Genomic DNA, 10,734 nt, shown 5'->3' with positions numbered 1-10,734 from the left:
AAAAAATCTTTTTCCGCCGGTTAAGTTGTGGAGGGCTTATTTCTTGTCCTGTGATAAAAAGCCTTCTGTTTCGACTGCCAAACCTTTCTGGGGTCATTTGCAACCGTTCGGCACCATCTTTGACTGAATTCCCGAAAGTCAGATTTTTGCTGAAATTGTGACCGGGGCTTAGGGAGTTTTTCAAAAAAATCTTTTTTCGCCGGTTAAGTTGTTTAGGGCTGATTTCTTGCCCTGTGATAAAAAGCCTTCTGTTTTGACTGCCAAAACTTTCAGGGCATCATTTGCAAGGGTTTGGCACCATTTTTGAGTGAATTGGCAAAAGTCAGATTTTTGCTGAAATTGTGACCCCGGGGCTTAGGGATTTTTTCAAAAAAATCTTTTTTCACTGGTTAAGTTGTTGAGGACTGATTTCTTGTCCTGTGATAAAAAGGCTTCTGTTTCAACTGCCAAACCTTTCAGGAGATAATATGCAACCGTTCGGCACCATATTTGACAGAATTCCCGAAAGTCAGATTTTTGCTGAAATTGTGACCCCGGGTCTTAGGGATTTTTTCAAAAAAATCTTTTTCCGCTGGTTAAGTTTTTTACAGCTGATTTCTTCTCCTGTGATAAAAAAGCTTCTTTTTCGACTGCCAAAACTTTCAGGGGAGCATTTGCAACCGTTCGGCAGCATTTTTGAGTGAATTGGCAAAAGTCAATCAATCAATCAATCAATTTCCTTTATTCGACCGATAGTCAGAAATAACATTATACAATACAGAATTATAAACTAAAAACATTATATTATAATTATAGTTTATATAATTATAAACTAAAACATCATAGGGGTACATTAGTAAGGTAGGGCCACAGTACTAAACCTCTCACAGATAACCCACATCAAAGCATTCAGTTATACGTTTCCAACACTTGAGTGCCAGGAAAAGGAATTTAGCCACTGACAAAGTTGTTTTCCCAGAAGACTTATTTAGCAGATATGCTGTCTGCTTTCCTCTTTGTCGGGGACTGAGCTGGGGTAAGTATGGAGTTATAAGATACTGTCTTATATCGTTGTAGAAGGGACAGCTCAGTAAAATGTGCTCTGTGGATTCTACCTCACCCAACGCACAGTGGCATAATCTCTGGTCATATGGGACTCCTCCATATCTTCCCTTCAGAACCGCCGAGTCAAGAACATTCAGCCTAGCCGCAGTAAATAGTCTGCGGTATAACACGTAGTGGATATCCGCCAGGTAGTGCGCTGGAGCAGCCCGATACAACTGCTCCCCCAGAAACAACCCAGGTTTCACACGGGCTATGTCCTCCTGTCTGGCAATATCCCTTAATCTTTGAGCGATCACCGCCTTTGTGTGGCTATACGTCATGGACTCTATATAAAGGGAGGACAACCCGCACTTCTGCACTTCCTCCACTATCTCCCCTTCCCATGGAGATTTAAAGTTATCCCTCAGAATCAAGGGGGCCAAACCCACCGGTCTGAAACAGAGCTTGAGCCATAGCGATAACCTCGCTTTCAGGGCCACATACCTAAAGGCTTGACAACCGGTTTCCAATCTCATGATCGCACCTGCCACGGAGGGGGGGATCCTGAGTATGGCCCTGAGGAATTGGGTTTGGATAGATTCCAATTTTTCAGAGTCCCTACGTGAGCCCAAGGCAATGCCCACCAGCAGAAGAGGGAGGACTTTCATTTTAAAGAGTCGCAAGGCAACCTTGACAGTTTGTGCCTGTTTCTTGGAGTACAGGGTTCTAATCACCAAGGCTGTTTGGATGCGTTCGAGGCTATATATTCTCTGTGCGCCAAAAAGGACCTTTTGATCTTACAACCTGGCCCAGGTATTTGAAGCAACTGACCTTCTCTAAAAGAATACCATTAATTGACCATAAATTAGGTTTCAGTCGCGTAGCAAAGACCATTATTTTGGTCTTGGCATAATTTAGTTGGAGCTCGTATTGGATCTCATATTCATGAAGAGCTCGAAGCATCCTACTTAATCCGATGGGGGGGTAGCTAATAGGGTGGCATCGTCCGCATACAGTAGGATATTCAAGGCTCGTCCTGCCAGTTTTGGTGGATGCGAATCAGCATTTGCCATATGCAGCACTAGCGAATTAATATAGAAATAGAACAAAGCAGGGGCAAGCAAACAGCCCTGTCGCAAAAGTGAGATTTTTGCTGAAATTGTGACCCCGGGGCTTAGGGATTTTTTCAAGAAAATCTTTTTCCACCAGGTATGTTGTTGAGGGCTGATTTCTTTTCCTGTGATAAAAAGCCTTCTGTTTCGACTGCCAAACCTTTCAGGGGTCATTTGAAACTGTTTGGCACCATATTTGACTGAATCCCCGAAAGTCAGATTTTTGCTGAAATTATGACCGCAGGGCTTAGGAACTTTTTTCAAAAAAACCCTTTTCTGCTGGTTAAGTTGTTGAGGGCTGATTTCTTCTCCTGTGATAAAAAGGCTTCTGTTTCGACTGCCAAATCTTTCAGGGGATCATTTGCAACCGTTCGGCAGCATATTTGACTGAATTCCCGAAAGTCAGATTTTTGCTGAAATTGTGACCCCAGGGCTTAGGGAATTTTTCAAGAAAATCGTTTTCCGCCGGTTAAGTTGTTGAGGGCTGATTTCTGGTCTTATGATAAAAAACCTTCTGTTTTGACTGTCAAACCTTTCAGGGGATCATTTGCAACCGTTCGGCACTATTTTTGAGTGTATTGGCAAAAGTCACATTTTTGCTGAAATTGTGAACCGGGGGCTTAGGGATTTTTTCAAAAAATTCTTTTTCCACCGGTTAAGTTGTTGAGGGCTGATTTCTTTTCCTGTGATAAAAAGGCTTCTGTTTCGACTTCCAGAACTGTCAGGGGAGAAATTGCAAGCGTTTGGCACCATTTTTGAGTGAATTGGCAAAAGTCAGATTTTTGCTGAAATTGTGACCCCAGGGCTTAGGGATTTTTACAAAAAATCTTTTTCCACCAGTTTAGTTGTTGAGGGCTGATTTCTGGTCCTATGACAAAAAACCTTCTGTTTTGACTGTCAAACCTTTCAGGGGATCATTTGCAACTGTTCGGCACCATTTTTGAGTGTATTGGCAAAAGTCACATTTTTGCGGAAATTGTGAACCCGGGGCTTAGGGATTTTTTCAAAAAATCTTTTTCCACCGGTTAAGTTGTTGAGGGCTGATTTCTGGTCCTATGATAAAAAAACCTTCTGTTTCGACTGTCAAACCTTTCAGGGGATCATTTGCAACCATTCGGCACCATTTTTGAGTGTATTGGCAAAAGTCACTTTTTTGCTGAAATTGTGACCCCGGGGCTTAGGGATTTTTTCAAAAAATCTTTTTCCACCGGGTAAGTTGTTGAGGGCTGATTTCTGGTCCTATGATAAAAAACCTTCTGTTTTGACTGTCAAACCTTTCAGGGGATCATTTGCAACTGTTCGGCACCATTTTTGAGTGTATTGGCAAAAGTCACATTTTTGCGGAAATTGTGAACCCGGGGCTTAGGGATTTTTTCAAAAAATCTTTTTCCACCGGTTAAGTTGTTGAGGGCTGATTTCTGGTCCTATGATAAAAAACCTTCTGTTTCGACTGTCAAACCTTTCAGGGGATCATTTGCAACCATTCGGCACCATTTTTGAGTGTATTGGCAAAAGTCACTTTTTTGCTGAAATTGTGAACCGGGGGCTTAGGGATTTTTTCAAAAAATTCTTTTTCCACCGGTTAAGTTGTTGAGGGCTGATTTCTTTTCCTGTGATAAAAAGGCTTCTGTTTCGACTTCCAGAACTGTCAGGGGAGAAATTGCAAGCGTTTGGCACCATTTTTGAGTGAATTGGCAAAAGTCAGATTTTTGCTGAAATTGTGACCCCAGGGCTTAGGGATTTTTACAAAAAATCTTTTTCCACCAGTTTAGTTGTTGAGGGCTGATTTCTGGTCCTATGACAAAAAACCTTCTGTTTTGACTGTCAAACCTTTCAGGGGATCATTTGCAACTGTTCGGCACCATTTTTGAGTGTATTGGCAAAAGTCACATTTTTGCGGAAATTGTGAACCCGGGGCTTAGGGATTTTTTCAAAAAATCTTTTTCCACCGGTTAAGTTGTTGAGGGCTGATTTCTTTTCCTGTGATAAAAAGGCTTCTGTTTCGACTTCCAGAACTGTCAGGGGAGAAATTGCAAGCGTTTGGCAGCATTTTTGGTTGAATTGGCAAAAGTCAGGTTTTTGCTGAAATTGTGACCCCGGGGCTTAGGGATTTTTTCAAGAAAATCTTTTTCCACCAGGTATGTTGTTGAGGGCTGATTTCTTTTCCTGTGATAAAAAGCCTTCTGTTTCGACTGCCAAACCTTTCAGGGGTCATTTGAAACTGTTTGGCACCATATTTGACTGAATCCCCGAAAGTCAGATTTTTGCTGAAATTATGACCGCAGGGCTTATGAACTTTTTTTCAAAAAAACCCTTTTCTGCTGGTTAAGTTGTTGAGGGCTGATTTCTTCTCCTGTGATAAAAAGCCTTCTGTTTCGACTGCCAAATCTTTCAGGGGATCATTTGCAACCGTTCGGCAGCATATTTGACTGAATTCCCGAAAGTCAGATTTTTGCTGAAATTGTGACCCCAGGGCTTAGGGAATTTTTCAAGAAAATCGTTTTCCGCCGGTTAAGTTGTTGAGGGCTGATTTCTGGTCTTATGATAAAAAACCTTCTGTTTTGACTGTCAAACCTTTCAGGGGATCATTTGCAACCGTTCGGCACTATTTTTGAGTGTATTGGCAAAAGTCACATTTTTGCTGAAATTGTGAACCGGGGGCTTAGGGATTTTTTCAAAAAATTCTTTTTCCACCGGTTAAGTTGTTGAGGGCTGATTTCTTTTCCTGTGATAAAACGGCTTCTGTTTCGACTTCCAGAACTGTCAGGGGAGAAATTGCAAGCGTTTGGCACCATTTTTGAGTGAATTGGCAAAAGTCAGATTTTTGCTGAAATTGTGACCCCAGGGCTTAGGGATTTTTACAAAAAATCTTTTTCCACCAGTTTAGTTGTTGAGGGCTGATTTCTGGTCCTATGACAAAAAACCTTCTGTTTTGACTGTCAAACCTTTCAGGGGATCATTTGCAACTGTTCGGCACCATTTTTGAGTGTATTGGCAAAAGTCACCGTTTTGCGGAAATTGTGAACCCGGGGCTTAGGGATTTTTTCAAAAAATCTTTTTCCACCGGTCAAGTTGTTGAGGGCTGATTTCTGGTCCTATGATAAAAAAACCTTCTGTTTCGACTGTCAAACCTTTCAGGGGATCATTTGCAACCATTCGGCACCATTTTTGAGTGTATTGGCAAAAGTCACTTTTTTGCTGAAATTGTGACCCCGGGGCTTAGGGATTTTTTCAAAAAATCTTTTCCACCGGTTAAGTTGTTGAGGGCTGATTTCTAGTCCTATGATAAAAAACCTTCTGTTTCGACTGCCAAAACTTTCAGGGCAGAAATTGCAAGCGTTTGGCAGCATTTTTGAGTGTATTGGCAAAAGTCAGATTTTTGCTGAAATTGTGACCACGGGGCTTAGGGATTTTTTCAAAAAATCTTTTCCACCGGTTAAGTTGTTGAGGGCTGATTTCTAGTCCTATGATAAAAAACCTTCTGTTTCGACTGCCAAAAGTTTCAGGGGAGAAATTGCAAGCGTTTGGCAGCATTTTTGAGTGTATTGGCAAAAGTCAGATTTTTGCTGAAATTGTGATCCCATGGCTTAGGATTTTTCAAAAAAATCTTTTTCCGCCGGTTAAGTTGTTGAGGGCTGATTTCTGGCATTATCATAAAAAACCTGCTGTTTTGACTGTCAAACCTTTCAGGGGATCATTTGCAACTGTTCGGCACCATTTTTGAGTGTATTGGCAAAAGTAACATTTTTGTGACCCCGGGGCTTAGGGATTTTTTCAAGAAAATCTTTTTCCACCAGGTATGTTGTTGAGGGCTGATTTCTTTTCCTGTGATAAAAAGGCTTCTGTTTCGATTTCCAAAACTTTCAGGGGAGCATTTGCAACGGTTTGATTGCATTTTTGAGTGAATTGGCAAAAGTCACATTTTTGCTGACATTGTGACCCCGGGGCTTAGGGATTTTTTCAAAAAATTCTTTTTCCACCGGTTAAGTCGTTGAGGGCTGATTTCTTCTCCTGTGATAAAAAGGCTTCTGTTTCGATTTCCAAAACTTTCAGGGGAGCATTTGCAACGGTTTGATTGCATTTTTGAGTGAATTGGCAAAAGTCAGATTTTTGCTGACATTGTGACCCCGGGGCTTAGTGATTTTTTCAAAAAAATCTTTTTCAGCTGGTTAAGTTGTTGAGGGCTGATTTCTTTTCCTGTGATAAAAAGCCTTCCTTTTTCGACCGCCAAAACATTCAGAGGAGCATTTGCAAGGGTTTGGCAGCATTTTTGCGTGAATTGGCAAAAGTCAGGTTTTTGCTGACATTGTGACCCCGGGGTTTAGGGATTTTTCCAAAAAAAATCTTTTTCCACCGGTTAAGTTGTTGAGGGCTGATTTCTTTTCCTGTGATAAAAAACCTTCTGTTTCGACTGCCAAAACTTTCAGGGGATTATTTGCAAGCGTTCAGCACCATTTTTGAGTGTATTGGCAAAAGTCAGATTTTTGCTGAAATTGTGACCCCGGGGGTTAGGATTTTTTCAAAAAATCTTTTCCACCGGTTAAGTTGTTGAGGGCTGATTTCTAGTCCTATGATAAAAAACCTTCTGTTTCCACTGCCAAACCTTTCAGGAGATAATATGCAACCGTTCGGCACCATATTTGACAGAATTCCCGAAAGTCAGATTTTTGCTGAAATTGTGACCCCAGGCCTTAGGGATTTTTTCAAAAAAATCTTTTTCCTCCGGTTCAGTTGTTGAGGGCTGATTTCTTATCCTGTGAAAAAAAGGCTTCTGTTTCGACTTCCAACACTTTCAGGGGAGCATTTGCAAGGGTTTGGAAGGATTTTTGCTGAAATTGTGACCCCGGGACTTAGGGATTTTTTCAAAAAATCTTCTTCCACCGGTTAAGTGGTTGAGGGCTGATTTCTTTTCCTGTGATAGAAAGCCTTCTGTTTCGACTTCCAAAACTTACAGGGGAGCATTTGCAAGCGTTTGGCAGCATTTTTGAGTGAATTGGCAAAAGTCAGATTTTTGCTGAAATTGTGATCCCGTGGCTTAGGATTTTTTCAAAAAAAATCTTTTTCCGCTGGTGAAGTTGTTGAGGGCTGATTTCTGGTACTATCATAAAAAACCTTCTGTTTCGACTGTCAAACCTTTCAGGGGATCATTTGCAACCGTTCGGCACCATTTTTGAGTGAATTGGCAAAAGTCAGATTTTTGCTGAAATTGTGACCCCAGGCCTTAGGGATTTTTTCAAAAAAATCTTTTTCCTCCGGTTCAGTTGTTGAGGGCTGATTTCTTATCCTGTGAAAAAAAGGCTTCTGTTTCGACTTCCAACACTTTCAGGGGAGCATTTGCAAGGGTTTGGAAGGATTTTTGCTGAAATTGTGACCCCGGCGCTTAGGGATTTTTACAAAAAATCTTTTTCCACCGTTTAAGTTGTTGAGGGCTGATTTCTCGTCCTGTGATAAAAAGCCTTCCTCTTTCGATCGTCAAAACATTTAGAGGAGCATTTGCAAGGGTTTGGCAGCATTTTTGAGTGAATTGGCAAAAGTCATATCTTTGCTGAAATTGTGACCGCGGGGCTTAGGGATTTTTTCAAAAAAATCTTTTTCTGCCGGTTAAGTTGTTGAGGGCTGATTTCTTTTCCCGTCATAAAAAGCCTTCTGTTTCGACTGCCAAAACTGTAAGGGGAGAAATTGCAAGGGTTTGGCAGCATTTTTGAATGAATTGGCAAAAGTCAGATTTTTGCTGAAATTGTGACCCCAGGGCTTAGGGATTTTTACAAAAAATCTTTTTCCACCGTTTTAGTTGTTGAGGGCTGATTTCTGGTCATATGATAAAAAACCTTCTGTTTTGAGTGTCAAACCTTTCAGGGGATCATTTGCAACCGTTCGGCATGATTTTTGAGTGTATTGGCAAAAGTCATATTTTTGCTGAAATTGTGACCCCGGGGCTTAGGGATTTTTTCAAAAAAATCTTTTTCTGCCGGTTAAGTTGTTGAGGGCTGATTTCTTTTCCTGTGATAAAAAGCCTTCCTTTTTCGACCGTCAAAACATTTAGAGGAGCATTTGCAAGGGTTTGGCAGCATTTTTGAGTGAATTGGCAAAAGTCATATTTTTGCTGAAATTGTGACCCCGGGGTTTAGGGATTTTTTCAAAAAAATCTTTTTCCACCGGGTAAGTTGTTGAGGGCTGATTTCTTTTCCTGTGATAAAAAGCCTTCTGTTTCGACCGCCAAACCTTTCAGGGGAGCATTTGCAACCGTTTGGCACCATTTTTCAGTGAATGGCCGAAAGTCAGATTTTTGCTGAAATTGTGAGCCCGGGGCTTAGGGATTTTTTTGAAAAAACTCTTTTTCTTCCGGTTAAGGATTTTCTGTCCTGTGATAAAAAGCCTTCGGTTTCGACCGCGAAACTTTTCAGGGGAGCATTTGCAACCGTTTGGCACCATTTTTGAGTTAATTGCCGAAAGTCAGATTTTTGCTGAAATTGTGACCCCGGGGCTTAGGGATTTTTTCAAAAAAAAAAAAAAATTCTGCCGGTTAAGGTGTTTTTTACCTTGCATTTTAAAGTTGTAAACCAACCTTAAATCTACGGATGAGGGGCAGTATATACATTTAATAAAATAGTAACAATACTATTTGTTACTATAGACAGGCATGCCATTGTTCAGGAAGGTCTATTGTATAAATAGTAAAGTAGTAAAATAGCAGTAAAGTAGTAGTAAAACAGTAGTAAAGTAGTAGTAATGCAATAGTAAAATAGTAGTAAAATGGTAGTAAGTCAGTAGTGAAACAGCAGTAAGATAGTAGTAAAGTAGTAGGAAAAGGATAGAAAAGTAGTAGTAAAATAATAGTAAAGCAGTAGTAAGGCAGTAGTAAAATGGTAGTAAAGTAGTAGTGAAGCAGTAGTAAAGCAGTTGTAAAGTCATGGTAAAGTGGTAGTAAAGTGGTAGTAAAGTGGTAGTAAAGTGGTAGTAAGAATGACCTCGGAAGTGTTCGTTGTACAAAATGGCGCCATGTTGGTAGCCTCAATCACAGAGGTTTTTCCAGTTGTTTCCATATAAAGTAGTGGGGCGGGGGGAATGGCTTCTCAGTGTTTGTATGTTGATCCCTGTTTACACTATTATGTTAAAAAGTACCCCAGAATTTAGTGGCGTTGGATATTTTGGGTCCCAAAATGTCAACGCCAGCAGTGGCTGCATAAAATCCTTTAGTCAGAACTGAGCGATGGGCAACACACTGTCGTGAGTCAGGAGCTGTGTGAGGAGCCAGTAGTCAAAATAAGGGATTTGACTTAGATTATATCTTACCGGCCCAGTGGTGTTTCCTACTTTCTTCAGTAGGCACCATTTATGAGTGAATGGCCGAAAGTCAGATTTTTGATGAAATTGTGACCCCGGGGCTTAGGGATTTTTTCAAAAAAACTTTTTCTGCCGGTTAAGGATTTTCTGTCCTGTGATAAAATTCCTTCTGTTTCGACCGCCAAACTTTTCAGGGGAGCATTTGCAACCGTTTGGCACCATTTTTGAGTGAATTGCCAAAAGTCAGATTTTTGCTGAAATTGTGAGCCCGGGGCTTAGGGATTTTTTCAAAAAAATCTTTTCCTAACAGTTAAGTTGTCGAGGGCTGATTTCTTTTCCTGTGATAAAAAGCCTTCTGTTTTGAGCGCCAAACATCTCAGGGGAGCATTTGCAACCATTTGGCACCATTTTTGAGTGAATTGCCGAAAGTCAGATTTTTGCTGAAATTGTGACCCCGGAGCTTCGGGATTTTTTTTAAAAAAACTGTTTTTCTGCCGGTTATGTTGTCGAGGGCTGATTTCTTTTCCTGTGATGAAAAGCCTTCTGTTTAGACAGCCAGACATCTCAGCGAAGCATTTGCAACCGTTTGGCACCATTTCTGAGTCAATTGCCGAAAGTCAGATTTTTGATGAAATTGTGACCCCGGGGCTTAGGGATTTTTTCAAAAAAAAATATTCTGCCGGTTAAGGTGTTTTTTACCTTGCATTTTAAAGTAGTAAACCAACCTTAAATCTACTGATGAGGGGCAGTATATACAATTAATAAAATTGTAACAATACTATTTGTTACTATAGACAGGCATGCCATTGTTCAGGAAGGTCTACTGTATAAATAGTAAAGTAGGATAAGTAATAAAGTAGCAGTAGTAAAGTGGAAGCAAAGTGGTAGTAAAGCAATAGTAAACCAGTAGTGAAGTAGCAGTTAAGTAATGGTAAAACAATAGTAAAGTGGTGGAATAGTAGTAAAATAGCAGTAAAGTAGTATTAAAACAGTAGTAAAGTAGTAGTAGTAATGCAGTAGTAAAATAGTAGTAAAATGGTAGTAAGGCAGTAGTGAAACGGCAGTAAGATAGTAATAAAGTAGTAGTAAAATGGTCCAATAGTAAAGCGGTGGAATAGTACTAAAATAGCTGTAAAGTAGTAGTAAAAGGATAGCAAAGTAGTACTAAAATAATAGTAAAGCAGTAGTAAGGCAGTAGTAAAATGGTAGTAAAGTAGTAGTGAAGCAGTAGTGAAGCAGTAGTAAAGCAGTAGTAAAGCAGTTGTAAAGTGGTAGTAAAGTGGTAGTAAAGTGGTAGTAAAGTGGTAGTAAAGTG

Source organism: Podarcis erhardii (genome assembly GCF_964252035.2).
Source record: "Podarcis erhardii genome assembly, chromosome: 9".
In the NCBI taxonomy this organism is placed as follows: Eukaryota; Metazoa; Chordata; class Lepidosauria; order Squamata; family Lacertidae; genus Podarcis; species Podarcis erhardii.
The sequence above is the reverse complement of the archived record's forward strand: the minus strand, read 5'-3'. Positions refer to the sequence as shown.